The 22,420-nt window shown below is 36.1% G+C and overlaps 1 protein-coding gene across 1 annotated transcript in view; it reads left to right on the top strand.

The window, feature by feature from the left end:
• LOC139695164 (zwei Ig domain protein zig-8-like) overlaps window positions 1–22,420 on the top strand; it is a 593,972-nt gene that overhangs the window by 236,747 nt on the left and 334,805 nt on the right. Inside the window, exon 2 of the mRNA XM_071593824.1 lies at window positions 18,948–19,004. The gene's annotated coding sequence lies outside the window, so the exon portion shown is untranslated. The remainder of the gene's footprint in view (window positions 1–18,947; window positions 19,005–22,420) is intronic.

Below are 22,420 nucleotides of genomic sequence, written 5' to 3'. Positions count from 1 at the left end.
GGAAAACGAGAATAAAAAAGCTACTAGCATTCGTGCATATATTTTATTTGTACATCTATATAACCCGTGGTTTGGAATGGTCGTCAGTTGGCGAAAGTGCCCCGTTGCTTTCGTCGCTGCTTCATCTCCCCCTATGCTGTACCCCGTTCCTAAGAAGGGGAGGGAGGGAGAAAAGGCTATACCACCCGATAGATTGAAAGCCCACGGGGTCAGAAAGGGGAGTTGTCCGATATGCGACCGGTGAAGCGGAATGTCACCTCCGTCCACGCGAGGAACTCAATCCCTTCGCCAGAATGAATTGAGACGGGTGCTAGAGTCAGACGAAACAACACAGGACAGCTCCATTTGTTAAAATATTTGACGTGATGAAATTAAAAGCGTCACCACAATGCTTTCAGAACGCGGTTATCTCCTCTTCTAATAGTTATTCTCGGCGCCATATTGAAAATTTGTGTGTTTTAAATAACAGCGGACGCGTTCACCAATCATGCCATGTCAATTATATGTAGCTACAATTTTTTTGCTCTCGGAAAAGAATGCGTGAATATACAAAAAAGAAACAGATTTATGGTCACATATTTTTCCAAATGTAAAACTTTTTTGAAGACAGGTAAAATGGGAGTACGAAGTGTCTAGGAATGGGAAGGTTTTAGTTAGGGGTCCTTGTATTTACGACTTCATGCGCAGTGACCACTTTTTGTTTATAAATATAAAAGGGTTTTATGCTCTCCGTCGATTGAAATTCATGACGTTGGCGTATAAAAATGAATATTGGGAATGCTCGTCTACTGGGAAGAGGGAAAATTAGCCTCACCTAATCACTCTAATCGTCGATACACTTAGGGGCTTGATGATGTTAATCTCCAAGAAAAAATTCACCCTCTCTAATACGAGTTCACCTGGACACCTGTATACCTGGGCAGTAGGCTAGTGAGTGTCGGCTAGGAATTAAGGTGATACCTAATGGAATATTACCTAATGGTATACTTTTTACACATATATCATCACAAGCATAGTGTATCTATCAAATGAGAGGACTGGTTTTTTGTTTCATTATTAACTAATACATCTTCATATTACAAAGACAAATACAATCCCCTAAGTCCTTTCCCTAACCACTGCACCTTTCAAAATTTCCCTTTATTAGAGATATTTAGAAGTTCTGCGTGGTTTCTAAGGAGATAGGATATTCTATCCCAGAGGGATCTTAAAATTATATGGAGTTGATGGAACGAGGTTATAAATCGTTCGCCTGGTGAGAGAATGAGAGAATTGATAATGGAAACCTCTTCGATAACTATTACACATTCCAATCTCCATTTAAGTTCATTCGATACTTCCGGTTCGATAATATTTTTGTTTTCAACTTTGTGTTTGGACCAAGGATCCAGTAGGCGTATCGGTGGTGTCGCCGCCGAATCCTAGCTGTCGTACGACTAAGCTCTGACAGATATTTATTCGCTCCACAATCGAGCAGGAAGAGAGAGGGAATTCCACCGTGAAATCCGAAACGAAATTTTTTAAGCGCGGAAGAAGCTTAGTGGAACGTTTCCCCCTTCCCCGGGGGACTAAAAGAAGGGAAAGACAAAAAAATCCGTGGAATGGTTTCGAGGAATCGATAGATGCAAGGAGAGATTTCATTTTGTGATGAAAAAGTCGTTTATTTCCTGTCATTGTCTCTGTGATTACTCGGGAATTTAAAATAATAACGGCATTCAATGAGGAAACGTTTTCTCATTTTAGCTCGATTTAAAGGAGATAGTAATGTATAATGACGATCATATCCTGTTTTCAAAAGGGTTTCAGAACCCATGCATTTATTTACTCCGTTAATAGAGTTAAATCATCCAAAATTTGCTATCAACTATTTTAAGCACAATTCAAGAGAATATTCTTGCAATGTGATTACCCTTGAGCTCTTATCGGTGTTAGCAATTGGCTCCATAATATTTGTTTTATCTTAGTAAGCCTTTATTTGATCCAAATTTATTCTCTCTTCCCAACATTTTGTACGAAAGAAAACAATAGATATTGAAATTGGAAACAAAAGGTGACGGCAGTACATTTAGTACAGTATCTAGTTCCTGGAAACGTTCATTTAAAGAACCGTAGTATTTAATTATCCACGATGAAAGGAATGCGAATAATCCAAGTGAGGTGCACAAATTCTTCATTTCAAATATATCAAAATAATATATCGCCTACGAATAAACAGGAAATTCAATGCAACAATTTCAGAGCGTAAAAATCATTCGCCTTGACTGGGACTCGAACCCAGATCCCTCAATATCCGGTCGAGTGCTTTAGCCACTTAAGCTACCGAGGCGTCCTCTTAAACTCTGAAATTTTGGGGTTTTTAATGCTTAGATTCAAAGCTAAACGTGTTTCAATTAAAGCGTTGAGGTATTTTCGCAAAAATGTAATCATTTTTGAAACAGCTCACGTGGATATGAAATGGAACTAAGCAAAGCTGTCATTTTATTTTTTTATCACCGGGGTTCCACTTTTTAATTCAATCGTAGGATTTTTAAACGCCATCAAAATGCCATTTCATATAAATTAGAGGAACAAAAGAAAATGATTCAATTTCGTAAGGTTTCCTTTTGTTTGCTATGTTTTTGTAAATTTCGTTCCTACGAAGAAATCAATAATTGAATTCTTCCAAGCATAAAAAACAGTAGTTATTCAAGAAAATAGGATAAATCATATATCTATCACCAAGTTTGTATTCGCATTCAACACCTCTAAGTGGCCTGGAAAAAGTAACCCAAATAAGGTCACATGCTCAAAACTCGTAATTTACAAAAGATTTAAAAATACATGGCATAAGAAAAATATACGTTCAACGAGTGTTGAATCGCACTTCCGCAAATTATAAGAAGAATCACCCTATCAGCCCATGGCTCACTACTGATGAAATGCCTTATATATTAAATGTATTTAATGGATTTTAAAGAAATGGTCGTTAACAATTTATTACTGTGCAATTACTTTCTATCTAATCTATTTTCGGAGCAAATTTAATGTTATTATTTAAAAATATTGTGAATATATTATATATTTTCTTCAAAATATGGCCACACCTTATAGCAATAATCACAATGTAAAAAGCATTTATAAATTTGGTAATGGTTCCAACAACAAAGAAACCAAAAAATATGAATCTAGTGTAATAATACAAAATATGATTTTAAAATTTATTTGTAAGCAAAAGTTTCCAAAAACTATATAATTTTTTCATAAAAAGCTAATCTCATACACATGATTTAGTGGATCTTTAATTTGTCAACATTTATTTCGTGAAAATTTGCCATTGTTCACAAAGTTGACAAAATATCTTTTGAAATATTGTTGAAAAAAATTAAATCTCTTTTCCTTTAAGTATACCTCTTTAAGGTCCTCCAATTTTTTTCTCATTTTTCAATAAATCAATGATCATTGCTTACCTCAAAATCATAAAACAGTTTTCAAGTATTACCTGCAGAGTTATTCACTATATTACAACACTGATGCTTTAAATTGTACCCCTCCAGCTCACTCTCCCTTCGTTCATATACATACATGAAAATCAAATGCATACATATCATTACCTAGTAAATACGACCGAATGTGACCTTTATAAATTGTATGTATAATAGGCTAAGTGTTATGATGCATGAAGGTAAGGTGACTGTCCATAAAGCAATGCCACTGTTTTCGCTGTGATGCATGGTGACAGTTCTGTATAAAACAGTCTTTCAAGACAAATTTCCTTCTCTGAGGACATTTGCAACTGCCTAAAACTACCCACATATAATTGGAATGGATGTAAAACGCTAGACGGGCATTTCTCACGCACTGGCTCCGCTCCCTTGAAGACCCCTCCCATTTTGAATAAGTGGAGGACTCTGAGTCACCCAACTTTCATAAAGGGCGTCCCTCCGCAATTCTAAATCCGGTTTCGGGAGAGTGTACAGTCAATTTTATCTCCACCCCCTTCTACTAGCACGCGTCCCTTCTCTGGGACAGGTGGGATGACGGACGGTGGGAAGTTTAAGGGGAAACCAGGCCCCTCTCCTTTTACGCCCTCCTCGTTTTCTTTTTAATAAATTGGCATTAAAACGCTTTGACGGGCACTACATCTTCCCCTATTAAACCCCGGCACCACAGAGCTCTCGTCCCGTCGTCCCTCTCTCTCCTCTGAAGCCTTTCGTTCTTCCTTCCCAGCCTGGCATACCACTTTGCCTTACCATAGAGAGTTCCTTTCCCCCTTCTCGCCCCTCATTCCTTTCTTGGAATCCGTCCTATGGCCGTGGTCTTCAAAAGTACTAACTCACTCCCTGGCCGAGCGAGACCTGGGTGCCGCAGCCTTATGAATACTTTGGGAGTCAAGTGCGGAATGAAAGCGGGCGATTTAAAAGGGAAAATGAACTTCGACGCTCGCGAACCCCCTACCAGAATCCCCGCACATAAACTCGTGGCCCCCAGGCAAAGTCGGCCACCCACCTTCCTTCCCTTGTCGTCCACATCTCCACAAACCTTGCGAGAAGATAAAGAAATAGCGGGCCAAGGGAGAGGAGATAAAATACGCCCGCCCAGCAACTCGCCCACGGCTAGAATACTCCTTCGTCTCACGTACCTCACTCACCCAATTCCACGCCCTTTTCGAGCACTCATCTTTCATACTTCTTTCCATTCCAACCCTATTGAAATCAAGGAGGTCTCCAATAGCTGTCAATTATAGGCGATGAAAATCGGTGTCCCCCTTCATTATTTCAGGTTCATTATTTCCTTATGAATTGATTCGGCGTATAAATACCACAACTTTTGCACATGCAAATTATTATATTTGATCCAGACATGTCATTTGCTTTAAAATAAATGATGATATTTAATCATATATTGGATGTAATTTGTCTCTTCATATTTTTACAAATATTTTTACTCGTATTCTATGAGAAAAATTACTCGAGAACATTCTGCAGTTTTATAAAATACTGATCTGCTTTTAACCAGATCATCAGGCTATGTGTAATCATAACGTTCCCTATAGTATTCCCATTAACTTCCCTATGATTAATCTATCACAGAATTTACATTAGGATGAGGAAGTAAATAAATAAAAGAAATTCCATCTTCAAGGGTTAAATGGGACGTGACTGTTAGATTTACTTCTCAAGTGATTAAACAAGAAAAGTTCGCACAACTCCAATAGGTTGTTTAAAATTTTGCAAAGGTATTCATTTCAATAACTATCATTGAAATGGTAAAACATTTAACTCTATTTTAAATTTAAATGGCGCAAAATTAAATTTTATGTCTCTAGATTTAAAGTCCAACGATTTAAAAACATACTTATGCAATTATCCAGTGTTTGTAATTGTATGTGTATAATTCCCGCAAAGTTTGTACTTTAATATAATAGTTGTTCTTATAGGTATCAATAAATCATAGGTCCGTAAGATATAAGACGCCTTTCAAATACGTGTCAATTAATACACTTCTCACTCCCAAACTATAGGTGTTACACGAAAAATCTAACCTTCCGAATGAAACTATCATCACCTTACTTTCACTCCTCGGCATGACTTGTGAATTCTTGGGAAATGGATATCGAAAATGGATGATGCTTCGAAGAAGCTTCTTTCCACTTTGGTCTTTTCTCATCCTTTCACCGAATCCCTGTCACAACCATATTCATCAACTAACCTATCTAGAAAAAATAACACTCAATAAATTCACCTAGAGAAGAGGAATGCGACTTGTTTTATAGCATCTATAGAACCGGAACAGTACCTAATTGATTTCACGATAATGCGTTCTTTATTTCATAATAAATGAATATACTATATGATGCTATAATGAAGACAATTCAGACATATCTCCTCGCCGCACTGATCTATCTGCTCTTATATTGCAATATTTAGGAACCTAAAAGCTTCGAAAATATCTATTATGAATATATCAAATAAAAGTAATCTCAAATCAAATTTTAATTATATTAATATCATTAGATTGTAACTAAAATAAATAATATGGACGTAATTTTGTAATACTTCTAATTCAAATATTCAGAAGTGGTAACAATACTCTATAGTAATTTAAAATTACTGAGATATAGATGCATTCATCTTTCTAACTGTATTTCACATGCAATATCTGAGTAATTTAAAATTAAAATGTACTACTAAGTACTACAAAGCATGAATATAATTCTGAACTAATTCATTATTTCAGTAATTTGTTTTTGAAAAGCTATTAATAATTCAATGGGCTAATTATATAAATATCGGAGAATATTGTATTCTCTTTCTTATAGTTTTCCGTTATAATGGGAAAAATTCAAATTTATGCTCATTAGTTAACGTTTCTTGAGTGATAAGGTATATGAGAGACCAAGTAATGGAATCCCAAACCTCTGAAATTACTACAAATAGTACACGAAGGGATATGCACCCTAGCTAACTTCAGTTGTTCCACATACCTGTATATCTCCTCTCTACCTCCCAGGAATCAAGTTCCATTATTACGTTATAAAAATACGCCGGGAACGCTTATTATATTAGTTATGAACAAGAAAATTAGTTATAATACTAATAGGCTCCGAATTCCCTCAATAAAGATAATAAAAATAGTAGGGCTTACTTCGGTTCAGCCTCGGAAACAACTCAATCTCCAACCCTACGCTTATTTTGCTTTCCATGAATTTTTGCGCATGGTGAACTGAATAGGAATTTTTTACTACTAACAAAAATGTTTTAAGAGAGGCTGAAATTTTTCCCTAGAACAGAGAATTCCAAATTATTATTTGTTTCCTTTATTCCCCAAGATCTCTTTCTCTTAATAATTCTTTTACTACCAAACGATCCCACACAGCATCTCACGCTCCGCTGACCTATTTACCATTTCCTCCGGAAACATTCTCTACCCGCATTATTCTCCTATCCATTTACTCACATCACACTTCTTATGTGAGCAAATGGATGTCTCCTGTCGGTATCGTTTATTATTTGATCAATCACCATTTCCCCGCATCCCATGTAATTACATTTCTGCCTTGCAAAAGGTTGGAAATTTTGTGTTTTTTTTACTCAAATATTTTTGTTACCCGAAGTTTTCATATTTTAATTCAATTTATATTGAAATCCTTCAATTTCGAAGGACTGATTGTCGATGCGTGTGCATAAATATGTGTTTCTATAGTTTCTGAGGTAATTGTGTTTTTATATCAAACTAATGAACATGCGCTGGCATATAAATCCGCAAGCTATTTGTGAGGATAAGGAGTCTACGATGCCTACCTAATGACAAATTTAGACCTGGCTTTGAAATGAAATAGTTCCGTAAATAAATACAGTTAAAATCCTCTTTTCAGTATTTGAATATTAGATAAGATTTTACATACCTAATGACGTTGTAGGTCTTGTGATAACAGCACCACAGCACAGAACGGAATGAGTTTTCACTTTCCGTGATGAACGAGTTGATTACCCAAAAAAATCATGCGAGTCAACAGGGAAACACAGCCATGTCCACTTCACTGAGTTTGAATGCCTCAGTTGAGAACTCACACGAGGTTTGGACAAAAGAAATTCACGCAAATAAGTTATACATTTGCGATGAGAAACTCTTGCACCCGAAAAAGAAACTAATGTGGGTAGGAATCAACAAGCACCGACGTTAAAACGCATCTATAATAATGCTCACTATAAACAAGACTGGAGGATAAATACTATCGCAGGAGTCCAGGGAAGAAATAACTGAGGAGACGAAAGAGGTTTTTAAACGCGCCGTTCAATAACTGCCACTTGCCGTGTCCAAACCACGGATTTCCTCAGTGTGTAATTTTGTGCTCCTTAGCAAAGGTGGCATTAGGATGGAAACATTAGTAGTTGTTTCCTGAAATCAGTTAGCATTCCATTTCGTTAAATAGCTAATTACACACACAAGAAGTACGAAGGCACAATCGTACACCGACATCGGTATAATAATGGGAAACAAGGTAAAAGATCCTCGAGGAAATGGTATACAAGATTCGTAGCTGGGAAGTTGAGTAATGATGGTGAAGTGAGTAATAGGAGAACGTGTGTAGGAGAGGAACAAAGACCGAGTTGACGGCACATCCTACCCGACGCCAATTCCACGATACGCGCTAGCTACCGCAGAGTGCCAATTACAAAATTTTCAATCTACAGATACTTTTAAAAAGTATCTACTGGGATTTTCCGGAAAATTGCTATTGAAAAGGAATACTCAGGGCTTATGATGGAAAACGAATCGTTTTCCGAAATGTTGGCGTCATCGATGGAGGAACTGACCCGATGGAAGATTCGTGTAGCCTTTTCCATGGGTATCAACCGTTTTCAAATTTCGCTTCACATATTTTTTCCATGTCTAATTTAGGTTTTCTGCAACTCAAGTGTTACAAAATACGGCCGCAATTATACCGAATAGTCATGAAAAAATATTTACTCAATGATTTCCAGGCCTATCGAGGGAATACGGAAAGGAACTGGAGGTAACTGAAAACGCAGTGAAGAAGACGGTTCTCAAAAACACTTTGCTGGGCGTAGTTAGTGAATGATTTATGAGTGTGGGCGAAGACTGGTTATGAAATATAAAATCATTAGATAGGAAATGGTATTTGGCAAAACTTTTTTTTTAATAATAGAAGAACAACGAGTGTTCGAGGTCTCGGCGTATTAAATGCGTAATAAAGCCGCTTTTAATTCATGCCATTTGAATTTAATGCAGTTACTTAATTACATCAATTTATGTGTCAGATTGTACCTTGAGGTCTCAGAAAAAACCTTAACAGGAACAAGAGCTTCAATTTCTTCCAAGAGCTGAATAAAAGAAGCAATTATTTCTGTTAATTAAAACAAAATTCAACGTTGTGTTTGAAATTCTGGAGTTTAATGATTTTACATTGTATATTTGATCGAATGTGATGCCAATTTCCTCATACCACAGAGAAACCTTGGAATTGGTTTCAATTCTCGATTGACGCGAATAGTATTTGACTACAAAAACCTCATCTTCCTTCAGGCGTTTTAATTCATGCGTATACAAAGTTCCAGTAGTATTAGTAGTAGTTTAGGGGAGATTATCAAAGGCAAAGGTTATTTGCGCCATTAGATTTCGATGGGAATGAAGTAAGGGTGGAGAGAAACCTGGCATCGGCATTAGCTTCCTTTTAACGAAAGGCGCTAAGGGGTCCGTAGTTTAACTTCCCATCCGACGGTCGGTATACTCACAAAGGTCTCCACAAATCACCTCAAGAAGGGATCAGGGTATCACTGAAATATATCTGCCGTCCCCAGGATTCGAACTCGGGCCCTCTCGGTAGGAATCCAGTACGTTAGACAACGCACCATACCGGTCCCATTATAAAATTCAACCTATTTGAATTAAAATTAAACTAAAATTTAAGGTGCTGCATATGCAGAAGTTCAATAAATCAAAAAAACATAGCTATCAGAAATATCTGAAAGTATTGCCACAAAGGGGTTTTTTATCTTTCAAAAGATAAGCATATGATACACGCAGAAAATTTGAAATAAATATTGAAAACGTTTTTATTGCCCATATTAATTCGTAAAAAATAGATGTACTTGAAAATTCGAATAATATATAGCATATAGTTACAAGCCATACCATCTCAGTCAAAATTACTTTACCCCTTCAATTAGTTTCCTCTTGTACATGTACATGAATATTTTAGTTAGGCTCTTACTAATTTTTTGTTTAATGCTATAAGATCAATTTATTAGTAGTTCTTATGATTGTCCTTGTTCATAAGAATGCAAAATGTAAAATAACTTAATTAATTTTGTGTCAAGAATTAGCAACAAATTTAAATTAGGAAAATCATAGTGAAATTCATGATCATGGTGGCCGATTTCCAAACAATGTCAACACCATGCCCACCATAATTTGCTAATTTTTTAGATGAAGAAATGCTAGCTATGAATTCCTTAAAAACGGGTGCACCCTTTCCGGATCTTTTGTGCGCTCAAACGCTCTTTTCCGTTCGATGGCATTTACCGTCTCAAGTCAATGGTATTATTACATTCGAGCTGTATACCTATTGCCTCCTCCACACCCAAACTCCCTCCAAAGTCTTCATTCCTCTCCTCGTGCCATTCTATCCGTCGCCTTTCTCGCCCTCCCACTCGGCCCATCAACCAAGACCAAGGAGCTTAAAATCCCTACTCCCTCCTGCACCCGAAGCTTCCCGCCCCCGGCTTCCTCCACTCCCTCCCAAGCACCCCATCCGGCCTTTTCATTGCCGTCGTAAAAAGGAGGCGAGGGTTCCCACCTCCGCCGCCGCCTCGAAATCAGCGCTCGCGGGAGAGGCCCCGGGGATGGCGGAAGGGAAACCAGGGCGACGAGGTAGTAGGGCGATGGAGGGGAGGTTTACGGCGGCTTTTGAGGGACCGGAGGGGGGAAAGTGGGTACGGTTCCTCGTATGGTCTAGGATACAAAACCTAGGGGAAAATGAGCCCGAAGGAAAAAAAGGTGACGGGATTTGGGAGGTTCTGCCGAAGGTTTAGGTCTCGGGGTGGGAAGGGAAGCGAAAGAATATGCATGAATACATATGTAGACTAAAATATATTTATGTAAATATTAACTTGCGTGTGGGTGAACACATATTCATATAAAAATAATTACAAAATTAAATAAATAAATTATGTAAAAAATTAATAAATATTTTTATACATACACGCACACGCATTCAAACCCTACCCATGGACAATTACAACGTAGTGGAAATATTAGTGCGTTCTGATGAGAGAACTGTGCAGGCGGAAATAATAACTGCTCCCGGAAGGGTCACTAATTCCAGATAGTTCGAAGGGAAGGATCCATACGAAATCATTTCGCGCTAATTCTTTTTGAGGTGACAGCATACGCTGCATAGGATACCATTTAACTGACGGTGTTGCATTAAAAACGCATTAATAAAGGCAAAGGGGAACCATCTCAATTCTCAATCCCGAGGATGTTATGATAGACACACTGGAGACGGTAAAGTCCTAGAAACTACATTATACTGTGTGACTCGTCTGGCTGCAGAAGAGGCGAGTTTACCGCGATCCTCATCTCACGAAATTCTTACAAAGTGGAATCGAGAGAAAGAACACAGAGGGCATATAAAAGGGTCACCTAAGAGGATAAGGGACTTGGAATGTCAGAATGATGTTGAAAACAGGGAAATAAGAAATGCAAAGCGAAAGATGGAGAGAGGAATCATAGATATTTTAGGGTTTCGTGAGGTGAGATGGAAGGATAGCGGAGATTAGTAGAGTAATAGCTTTAAAGTAATACAAGTGAGTATACAGAGAACCACATGTATGCGGCGGAGGTAAACAGAGTCTAAAGGGGATGACAATAAACCAGAATAAAAAGCTACGAAGAGCGTAGTACAGATGGAACAAGCGATTGATAGAATATTATTGGTAAGATTAACAGCTAAAATAATGATCTTAGTGTCTGTTCATGTCTTCATGCCACCAAGCATTCATAGGGAGGAAGAATCCGACAGTATGTACTAACAAATAGAGGAGTTACTTTCGGGTGCACCTTGTGGGAAACATTTGGCAGTAATAGGGTATTGAAATGGGACCGTAGGCGAAGGAAGAGATGGTAACAATGCAGGGGACTTCGGTTTAGGAAGGAGTGACTGATGGCAAAAAGCAAATGATTTCTGAGACAGGATTGGACCATAAAGAACACCCCATTTAAACACCACAATAAATGTAGATATGCATGGGAAATTTCTTAGGATTTAAAGATTTTAGTTATACTATATTATACTTAGGCACGGATTTAAGGATTGTGCTGTTGATTCACAAAGTAATCTGGGAGAGATGCGACTTCAGAGCATGATCGATATTATCAAAAAAGCCACGGAAAAATAATTTCGAAGAAAACAGAACATTTAGCTTGATATCTCACTCAGCGAAAATACTCACTCCGATCATTCCTCGAAGAAAAGAAGGATGGAGGGAATAAAACCTCATTGAAAACCAATGCGTATACAGAAAGAATGGAGGTGTAAGTGAGTCAATAATCAGCTAGAGTTTAGTGATTGAAATGATACACGTAAACAAACCATTGTCCGCATAATTTCTCGTTTTGGAGATGGCCATCCGCTCTGTCGGATGAAGCAATATTTTTTTAGGTATGGGAAGAGCTAGGAACGGGCTACAACAACGAAATATTAATCCATCACCATTATGATGAACTAGGTTATTATAATGAAATTGACAAAAAGAAACGATAATATTAACTAAATCAAACGAAAAAGGTTGACTAGTTAGGCAAGGATGGAACCTCTCACCAGCACCATTAAAAGTATCTCAATAAAAGAAAATTAAAGGAGCACAAAAATTGGGTAGCAAAGGAGTGAAGTTGAATGGCAAAGAAGTTAACGTGCGCCAGTTTGCTGAAGACATTGCAACAATAGCAGAAGCGTGAGAAGACCTGATAGCAATTCTGAATTCTATGAAACAGGTATTTTTGAAGTTAATATAATATGAAGATTAACAAGAAGAAACCTATAATCCTTGATTGTGGAAGACAGAAATGAAAACCAGCCAATTGGCGAACGCAAGTTAACGCGAATATAGATTAAAGAAAATTGATGAGGGCACACATTAAAGAGGAACACCAGGCTGGTTGAAAAGGTAAAATGTGCTGATAACCAGCAGAAAAAAATTTTTTTGACTAAGAATATAACCACGGGCGTTTGACTTGCCGGGCTTATACCTAACCATACCTTGACCGAGGGATAAATGGTTGAAAAACCCCCCGCAGATTTAAGTGGCAATTACGCTCCTCAATAGCTGAATTGGTAGAGCATCTGAAGAATTAAGTCGAAGGTTCTTGGTCCAAGTATCATTCAAATATATTCTACTTGTGTAAACTCACCCTTCCACTTCTCCCACCAGCACCAAACTTGTGTGTGCTCTTTATGTTTGTTCCTTTTCCTTAATTCTATAACCGAGTAAAAATGTGTTCGCCATTTAGTTGGTTTTCGCTCACCATTTTACCTAGTTTTGTTTGCATACATTTATTCATGTATATTCGCACGTTAACATACATACAACATTTATAAATTCATACATAAACATACATAGAGTTATATGTCCAGACATGTATGAGTAACCCGGGAATCTCTAATAAGAGAAGTCGCGGTTGTCTATTTTTTCCCTTATATATTTTCCCACAGCCCTGTATTAAAGTTTTATCTTTTTAATGAATAAATATATAAATGTATATATATATATACCCTATATATATATATATATATATATATATATATATATATATATATATATATATTTATTTATTTATTTATTTATTTATATTTATATATACATACATTTATATTCATATATATGTATATACACACACCCATACTTACCTACTCATGTTTTTCGAAGAACATATGTAGGTAAGTAAATACCCATATATATAAGCATATACATAAATTGCTAAAATAAAAAATATGAATAAATGAGCAATAAATAAAGTCCTGGAAGCAAAATCTCGAGGGAGGCGTAGGAAAGGGTAAGAAATGACTGCGCCCTTCCGCACCTTTGGGCATATGAGTGTACCCCAAGGACAGAGAAGGCGGCTGGAGCGCTCAGTGGGTATCGTTGCCCCTTCCACCAATCCCTGCTTTTCTCCTTCCTCATTTCCCGCTCCTTCTCCGGAAGAATGCCATCAAGGGAGTGAGGAGATAAAACGGGAGACGCAAAGGGAGTGAAAGGAATACACAGCCCTTCTTCTCTTTCCCCACCCCTAAAAGAATACATCCTTCAAATTTTTCCTTTCGCCTTCCTTGGTGATGCGCAATCCCTCCTTAAGTTTCGTCAGCACAAATCCAGTGAACAGGGAATCTGAATCAATAAATTGTGAGCACAAATATTTTATTCGCATAATTTGTTGATAATAATAATCGTGCGTTTAATTGTTATGTTAATTTATAAAATTAGCAAAAACATCCTTGATTTTGCGCCCGGATTTTGTCAGCAAAAAATGTGCACACATTTATATTTACATTGAGTTTCTTCGATTAAAAGTGAAAAATTAGTTTTTTCTGCATGCTTTATAGTCCGCAGAAATACAATATGATTGCCTGTGCCTGTTCGCGAGGATAAAAAATGCTTTCCTTTTAGGTGCTTTTTCACATTCAAAAAGAGAAAAAGTAACATCAGTTAGGGTCTGAATTATACTAAGGATGAGTGATACACTTGACATTAATCTACGCGTATGTTTCGCGGAACGCTCCGTGCACAAATGCATATCTTGCGCGATTTTTCTCTTATCAAACTGCAGATGGTATTCAATAAAATGTTCAAAATATTAGATAATGTTCCTGAAGCTACTCCTACAATAACTTCAACTTGCGTAAGAGCTGTGCTCAGAGTTCACTCTCCTTTAAAATTGATTTTTACCCTTTATCAAACATATTAAACAAACTTTAATTTGTGTAATAGGGAATAACAGACTATTTATAAGTGTTAGGGAGCATGACATATCCCTCAACTATATATTTGTTCAGGTAAATTCAAAACTATAATGCTGCTTCGCGCGAGGCCTTGATCGGCGACGTTGATGAACCGAACATTTAAATTTCATCGGCTGCTGCTGATGCAATACCGGAGTTAAAATCAATTAAACTTCCGCCACATATAAAATAAACATTTTTTTTAGCAATATAGCATAAAATTAAACTTTTGAATCATACGCTATGTGAACACAAAATCTTGATCACCCTTTATTGAAGAGACTGCAGTATATTAGAGGATATTTACAAATATTTACATGCCCTCCCTCCTAAAAATAGCCAACTTTAGGTAAGTCCACATTTCTCTCTGGCTACCATTTTCCTGTCTTACGTAGACAAGGGTTGCTGGGCTATCAAGCACATAGCCGCTGGGATAATTGTGTCTTCATAAGACTGGGGGAGCGAGTGGGTTAGTAAAGAGGGTGTAGGAAAGAGGATCGGATGTGGCGAGAGAAAGGGAATGTGTAATTGGGGTGAGACGAGAACGGATGACTCGAAGACAATACACAACTCCGTTGCTAAGGGGGAACGCCCTTATTGAACGAAGATAGGGAAGGGAATCCTCTCCATTTCAAGGTTAAGCCACGATTAAATCCCTAAATCCCTCCTCCAATTTCTACCGTCCAACCTATAACATCTGAACAATCCTCGAACTTATTAACCTTGAAGAAATTAGCTCGAAATTGAAGAAGTATGTCTAAAAATGAATCTCTCTTTCAAATGAGGGTTATTGTTAGGCAAATGAATACTCTTTCCTTTAAGGAATAACCCTTTGCTAATTGGAAACATGATTAACTCGTTAAACATTATGGTGGTACTTCTTAATTAACCTAGATGGCGAAGAATCTTGAACATTTCACTTAAGAATGCTATTAACAGTATATGGACAGAATAATTGCAATCAGTTAGTTCTCTGTGGAGTTATTATAATGTGTCACATTTTTTTCTTGCGCATACTTATTCAAGGATCATTTTTGTAAATATATGGATTAAACAAAATGGAGTAGATTACCACAGGGGATGGAAATTACCATCATTAAATTCAGATGGAATTTTTGAAAATTTATTTGACACGACGTTACAATGACAACAAAGTACAGTGCTAGTAAGTATCAGGTATTCGAACTAATTAGTAACAACTTATGAAGGGCTCACTGTTTTCAAGAATAAAAAGATCAACTCTTCTAATTTCAAATCTGCCTGTGTGTAGAACATGGCATCCTACCAGCAATGTAACTTAGGGATATAAATTTCATCGGTACGGAGAATAAGGAAGAATCCCCAGAGTTTAGACTTGTCTATGGATTCTTTATTTTAAACAGTTTCCTTTTTTACCTGCTTACTAATTATTTCTCCAACTTAATGGTTCTTACAAAATGTTCCTCAGATTCTACTTATGACCCAATACTCAACCCTATGGTTTTGATAACCATAAAGAAATTTATAAATTGATATGAAAATCAAGTTGCAAATTTGACAGTAAAAGCCATGCGATGATTTATGATATAAAAATATATACATTCAGAGATACAAGTAGTTTGTTAACAATTTGAATTAAAATTCAAATTGAATTAAATTGAACGAAAATAGAAAAAATTAAGACACATCATTTAGAATTTTAATTTATTTACACGCTTTGATTATATTGTTTCCTGATTTTGGTGATTTCGAGCTTTGACGAATCCAAGCGAATGAAATTGCAATGATAACAAAATAATAACAGATTTCACCTAAACTCAAATGAAACTTTGGCTGTGATATGCCTTATAATAATGTTATAAGATTGTTTGTTTTAATATAATATTGTTTTATTCACAAAACAATTTAATTTTCAATAGCTTTGTTTTAAATTTAAATGGATTTATTAAACATTTAATAAAAAATCACCTGGTTTACATTTAGAAACAAGAAATGCTAATAAAATATGTACATGTTATAATATTTAGTATTGCCAAATTGAATTCCATGCACTATTATTATTCAAAAGTGATTGAAATAAGTAAGATTGGATGGAAGTACATGATATCCATGCTCCTGAATTGCTAATTTGGAGAAATTATCTCTGTGAAAAATCGTAACTCAGTGGTTAGTGAACAAAAGATGATTATTTTACTACCGTTTCGATAATTGTAATAATGCTCTCCTGATTTGGTAAGGAGAATCACAGAAATCAAGTCATTAGCATTGTGGTATTGCCAAGAGCTGCGGTAGTGTTCCATCAGCATAAACACATTTATTGAAAAGGCGTTATGGGTCTGAGGAAGCATCAGGGAGTAAAAGAAACCTATTGCTGTTGGAGCTGCCTCCAATTCCCGTTGTAAACAGCAGCAAAATTTTCTCACGCAGAAATGGAGTTTCCTTTACGATCTCGCCATTCTTACGAGAAAGATGGCGCATAAAAAATGTCAAAAGGAACCTCGCTGAGATGAGGTGAAGGAATTCACTCAATGCAAGAAAAATGTGAAAGCTCATAGACGACCAAAGAAATTTTTCCTCCCAGTAGGTAGAAATCCTCTTATTTTGCAAGCGATTTCTTTACTATATTTTTGCCTTCAATAGAAGAATGTTAGTGAATATTGCTCTTAAGTTTCCACTTTGTGTCATCCATAATTGTGAATATCTACATTAAAGATGTGGAAAATCTAAGAATGGATCTATGATAAAAGAAAAATAAGAAATGATTTAACCTCTCTAGATAATTTCTTTTATATTTTTTCTTAGTACACACTGCCTATAAAATTCACATCATGCATGAGGAAATTCATCATTAAATGGCTCTTTAGTAATTTAAGGCAAGAAAAAACATTTTCCCAAAAATTATTGAAACTCTAACAAACAACACGGACTGAAGACTTTTGATAAATTAAGGCATATTTCACTTAAATTGAAACAATAATTTAAAAAAATAACTTATACATTCTACGTTTTCAGGCCTCACTTCGTGGAAGCATTTGATTTTCATATTCACATATTTTGTACTTTTTGAAGCTGCAAATCAGTGGAACGCTTAAAATTAAGTCTGTGTAAAAGTAGAAAGTCTTTCAAAATGGAGAAAGTACTTAATTATGTTTGGTAAAATTATGTGTAAATTTTGGAAAATTTATATTTAAAATATAATTGCATATTTGTGCGGATAAATCTTATCTCCAGTGAATAACGTACCTCGTAATTATTTAATGGAAAGAGGGTTCCAATATTTAAAATAAATACATTTCTTAAACTTTCGATTTGAAAATCCAAAGAATTACCACATCGCTAATTTTTTTGACCGGTATTTTATAATCTAAATTCTAATAAAAGCGATATGAACTTTTGATAAGATCCTTTGAATTTTGGACCTCCAGTTTGCTGTTCAAATCCTCTATTTTTGTCTTCAATTTTATTCCTTTCTCCATAAAAAATAGTCGATGTAAACGCGCGAGTTGATGAACTACTAGAAAAAATAAGACCACATTCTTTCATCAACGACCAAACATTTAATCCATTTTGTCCGAAAGATATAGGCAGGAATGTTCGATGAAACTGCGGTATTTTTCAATCTACGGTCACCTGAAGAATACGCCCCTTGCTTTTCTGATGGCAATAAGAAATGACGGAACTTGAGGCATCACCACAACAAAGGGCAATGGTTTATGCCTATCCATCGCGAAATTGCCGCCACCCTTGAAAAGATAATATTCCTTCTTAAGCTTTTCTTCTCCTGCGTGGCTATCCCCCCACTTCTTCACCTTTCCTCCCACACCCAGGGTACTGTCCATACGCTGAATGGACCCACCCAAGCGTGACCATTGAAAGTCATTCTTCGGTGAAAGATAGTCAATCCGTTACCTCTTCTCTCTCAACAGCATTCACGACCCTTTCATTCCCTAGCATCTTCAGTGCGCATCCCTAAGTTAATGGACCCCAAGGAACTCGTAAATTTCTGGTCATACCATTAAAAAATACGAGTATGTGGCCGATTTTGTCACAAAAAATTTCAGTATCTTTCTGGATATGGCAAGCGAGCTTAATATAGTGCTTTTTATCGGTGTCATAATGGTATAGGGTCCCTAAACAATTTCACAGGTAAATTTTGATGATTTGTATTGAATACGTCAACAACATGTAAGCTTCTTGGATCTTAGTATATCCTTCTAGATATCACCCGAAGAAATATTTTTAATACAGGTAAATCTCGCTTAACCTCAATACAAGAGAAAAATAATGCTACTATTATTTATAAGATGACAAAAAAGAGAATTGAGCTGCACATTTAACAGTTGCAAACCTTTTCATAATAAAATGCAAGCCAGTTAAATTGGCAAAGGGAATACGACAAATTTATACCGTTTATAATTAATTTCCTTCATTAAAGTAGTTTTTTAATATTTTTATTCTTTCCTTGCAGGTAAGCAACACATTTGGTTCAACTTCCAAGTACAGAGGACCAAGACTTATAGACCAGGTAGATCTTTTAGTCTACCAATTGATATAACTAGAGGGAAATGTAAAACTGTACTTTCAAAACAGCATTATAATAATAATAATTTAAGGAGGATTCATTATTTTATTTTTCAGTGGACATTTGTAGAAGTATTAAATTACCATCTTCTAAATTGGTAAAATTTTTTTAAAAGCAGGTCATTGAGGGCTCCAAAGAGCTATTCACATAGAGCTAAGATTTCTCTAAATTGAAATCTAAGTGACCTAACTTAGTATAACTATTTAGTTATGCCAGTCTTTTAGACTGTCAAAAACCTATGAAAATTTCTACTCTCCGCTAATATGAAATGTTTCCTTTGATCAAATTTTTCAATGGTTAACTGCACATTAATACATGCACCACCTGTTTTTTGGCTTCTTTTAATTTCACCAAGTAACTCCTGCCTTAAAAATTTGTGTACTGACAGAAGTCATCTTCTTCACCACTCAATATTTAATATCCATTCTTCTCCGTACTCACAAATCAAAAGGACAAACTAAACTCATTCTATTTCCCAAAGGACCAGGTTTTGGAGGAACAGTTACAATTCCTTAATAATATTTATACATATATTTTTGTATTTTAATGCATCACGTAATTACCAGAATTCTTTATCTACCTGGTAATAGAGACCTAATTTACATTAATAATTGTTCATGGGGGATATGTGAGTATTCAAGTTGCAAAAATTGTCAATAATGTATCTAATGCGACCTCATAACGTCAAATCCCTAGCCTATTTGAGTCCGAAATTTTTGCATACACTGATTTTATCATTTAAATAGATCAAGTTAAATGAATTAGCTTATTTCCAAAATAAAAATGTCCATTGAATGATTTCCTACGACAAATCTGTCAAATCGTGAATATATGATCACCGGTATCCTCACCTACGTATCATCGAATGTACAGGCAGTTAAGTCAAAACTCTTTGCTTCATCAAGGCGATATCTTATATGTAGCAATGTCCATTTTCACTGAAAAACTACCAAATAAGCTGTCGGGGTATCGTATTCTACGTGTATCTAGAATTCAAAGTATATCTAGTAGAGGCAGTAGAAGAAGGAAAAGAATTCGGTATCAAACGAAGATGAATGCCAAAGAAATTAACATGGCCAAGTTAGAAGATGACATATTAACTACAGGAAATCGAGGTAAAAACTCGGGACTTGTAAGTAAATCGGAATGCAATGGACCAAGTGCTTCGCGAATGAGCATCAACAAGAATTTAGCTTAAATCCTTGTGTGTCAAAAAAAGAAACGAAAGGCCAAAATCATTATAGGAAGACATTCATGAAGGTAGAGTAACTACTACATTCAAAGAACCTGACTTTTGCAAATAAGTAAGCATTTCGTCAAATCCTTGGTATGGAGCAAAGCGCTCAACGGCAGAGATATGAAGTATTAGAAAATTAAACCAGCGAATAATAGAAGCCTTTGAAATATAAAGGAGATTATTGAAAATGAAATGGAAAGAAAAGTGAGGAGCGATGAATCATACAAAAGAGATGTCGAGGAGAGGTCAATATAAAGAAATCTACTGCAAAGAAAAACTAGATGGAATTGACACACGTTCAAGCACATGCTTTTACACGAAGTAAGAAACATAAAAGAAGGTAATTGAAGGGAAGATCTCTCGAGGAAGACCGGGAGACAAGTACAAAGAACAAATTAAGAAAGACGTAAAACAGAGAAGCTATCACGTGGTGAGGGAATTACCACTCAACATGGCAGAATGAAGGGCTGCAGTAAACAAATCTAAGGCTTAAAATATTCATGATGGTTGACTCCCAGAGCCACTTGCCTTTTTAGGTACAGGTTTTAAGATTTGGTATTTCCGGCGAAAAAGATACTTGACTTTATTTAAATTGTTACTCAAAAGGAAGAAAACATCCCCATGTAGTTTACTAGGAGGTTAACTTCTAAGAGAGTATGTTAAATAACTTACGGCTTTAAAATGGGGTTACTAGGGTAGCAATATGTTGTGGTATTGAATAGTGCATACTGAATAAACAGGCTATTTCGTTTAGGATATATATTTTCCAATTCCAATTCTCGTAAGCAATACCTAATATAATGCAATTCTTGAGAGAGTTTTATAGTATCCTTTAAGAAACAGATATCTTCGGCAATCAGTATCCTAAAAATATGCGCTGAAAATGTAATTCCTTCACTAGAGAAATGCTGGCTTGACACTGAAACCTTGGAAGGATAAATAAGAGCAACGTATTAAAATTCTATTGCTATATTTTTGTTCATTGCAACGAACAAAACTTTTTAATTACCATCTTTACTGAAAATTATATCATCAAAATTGTTAAATTACAGAAAAAGTATACGTAAACGGTACTTATTGTAGCCCCTATATGATACGATTTTAGTTTCGTATTTTTATTTTTACAGAATTGAGAATTCAAAGTGTGTATTCCTGAATTCTTGAGAAAACATCCAAAATAAGGTTATATTCAACCAAACTTTCTTGCATCCTTATCTCTGACATGAATCTGGCGAATGTTCACTAGAGCAATTTTCTTACCAGCGCTCCAAACAAATACCAATGTCCTGAATATCAGTGCAGCTCGCTCTTGCCCCGTAAAATCTTCTCCGGGACGAAGAAAAGATGGTAGCATCACAAAAGAATTTCTGTTTAAAATTCCAATCGGTCCCGGTTGTGCGTAAAAGCCATCACCTGAGGATATGACGACGCATCGACCTTTGCTGTCTTGACCTCTTCCTAAGCGAGTGACCCAATGCGACCACCGCTGGTGCTTGCCTCTTTGCCACCACCGTCCACTTCGCCCCATTATCCCTCAACAAAATCCCTTGTTTTGTGGGCTTAGCCCTCGGAGACGAAAAAATGAAGCCTACTGGGTAGAAGCCAATTCCCGAAAAAGAAGTTTCGCAAGGGGGATGTAGGAAAGGGCCAATTCTTTCTCATTCATTAAACGATAGTCATTTAAGAGAGGATTTCGAGAAGTAGGTCGCAAGGAAGCTATTTCTTTTGTCAGGAAACGCCTACCAACACAACCATATTAAACGCTTCAATACGTCAAAAGTTTTGGTAATACTTGAGCTTCAGGCTCCTAGGTGAATTTGACGACTAGAGTGTCCAAGAAGGAGTGTCACTAAAATCGTATCAACTATAAATTAATATTTTTATGCTTTAGATTTGAGTCTTGAAGGGACCGCCACGATATTTACAATCTTCTATCGGTAGCAAAGGTTACTAGCAGGGAAATTTTCAGAAAAGAGCATATTAGTAAGGCTTTACAATGAAAATTATTCTACTTTCCTGCATATATTTTAACTTGTGAAGATAACTCTCAATTTAGACTTAGAGATTTCAAGTTTTCAGTGACCGTGTTCAAGTTAAAAAATAGCTTATTTCATCATTTATT

The sequence above is a fragment of the Hetaerina americana genome, unplaced genomic scaffold (genome assembly GCF_022747635.1).
Source record: "Hetaerina americana unplaced genomic scaffold, ioHetAmer1.1.p SCAF_6, whole genome shotgun sequence".
Taxonomy (NCBI): Eukaryota; Metazoa; Arthropoda; class Insecta; order Odonata; family Calopterygidae; genus Hetaerina; species Hetaerina americana.
Note: the sequence above shows the minus strand (reverse complement) of the source record. Positions and strands in the feature narration are given on the sequence as shown.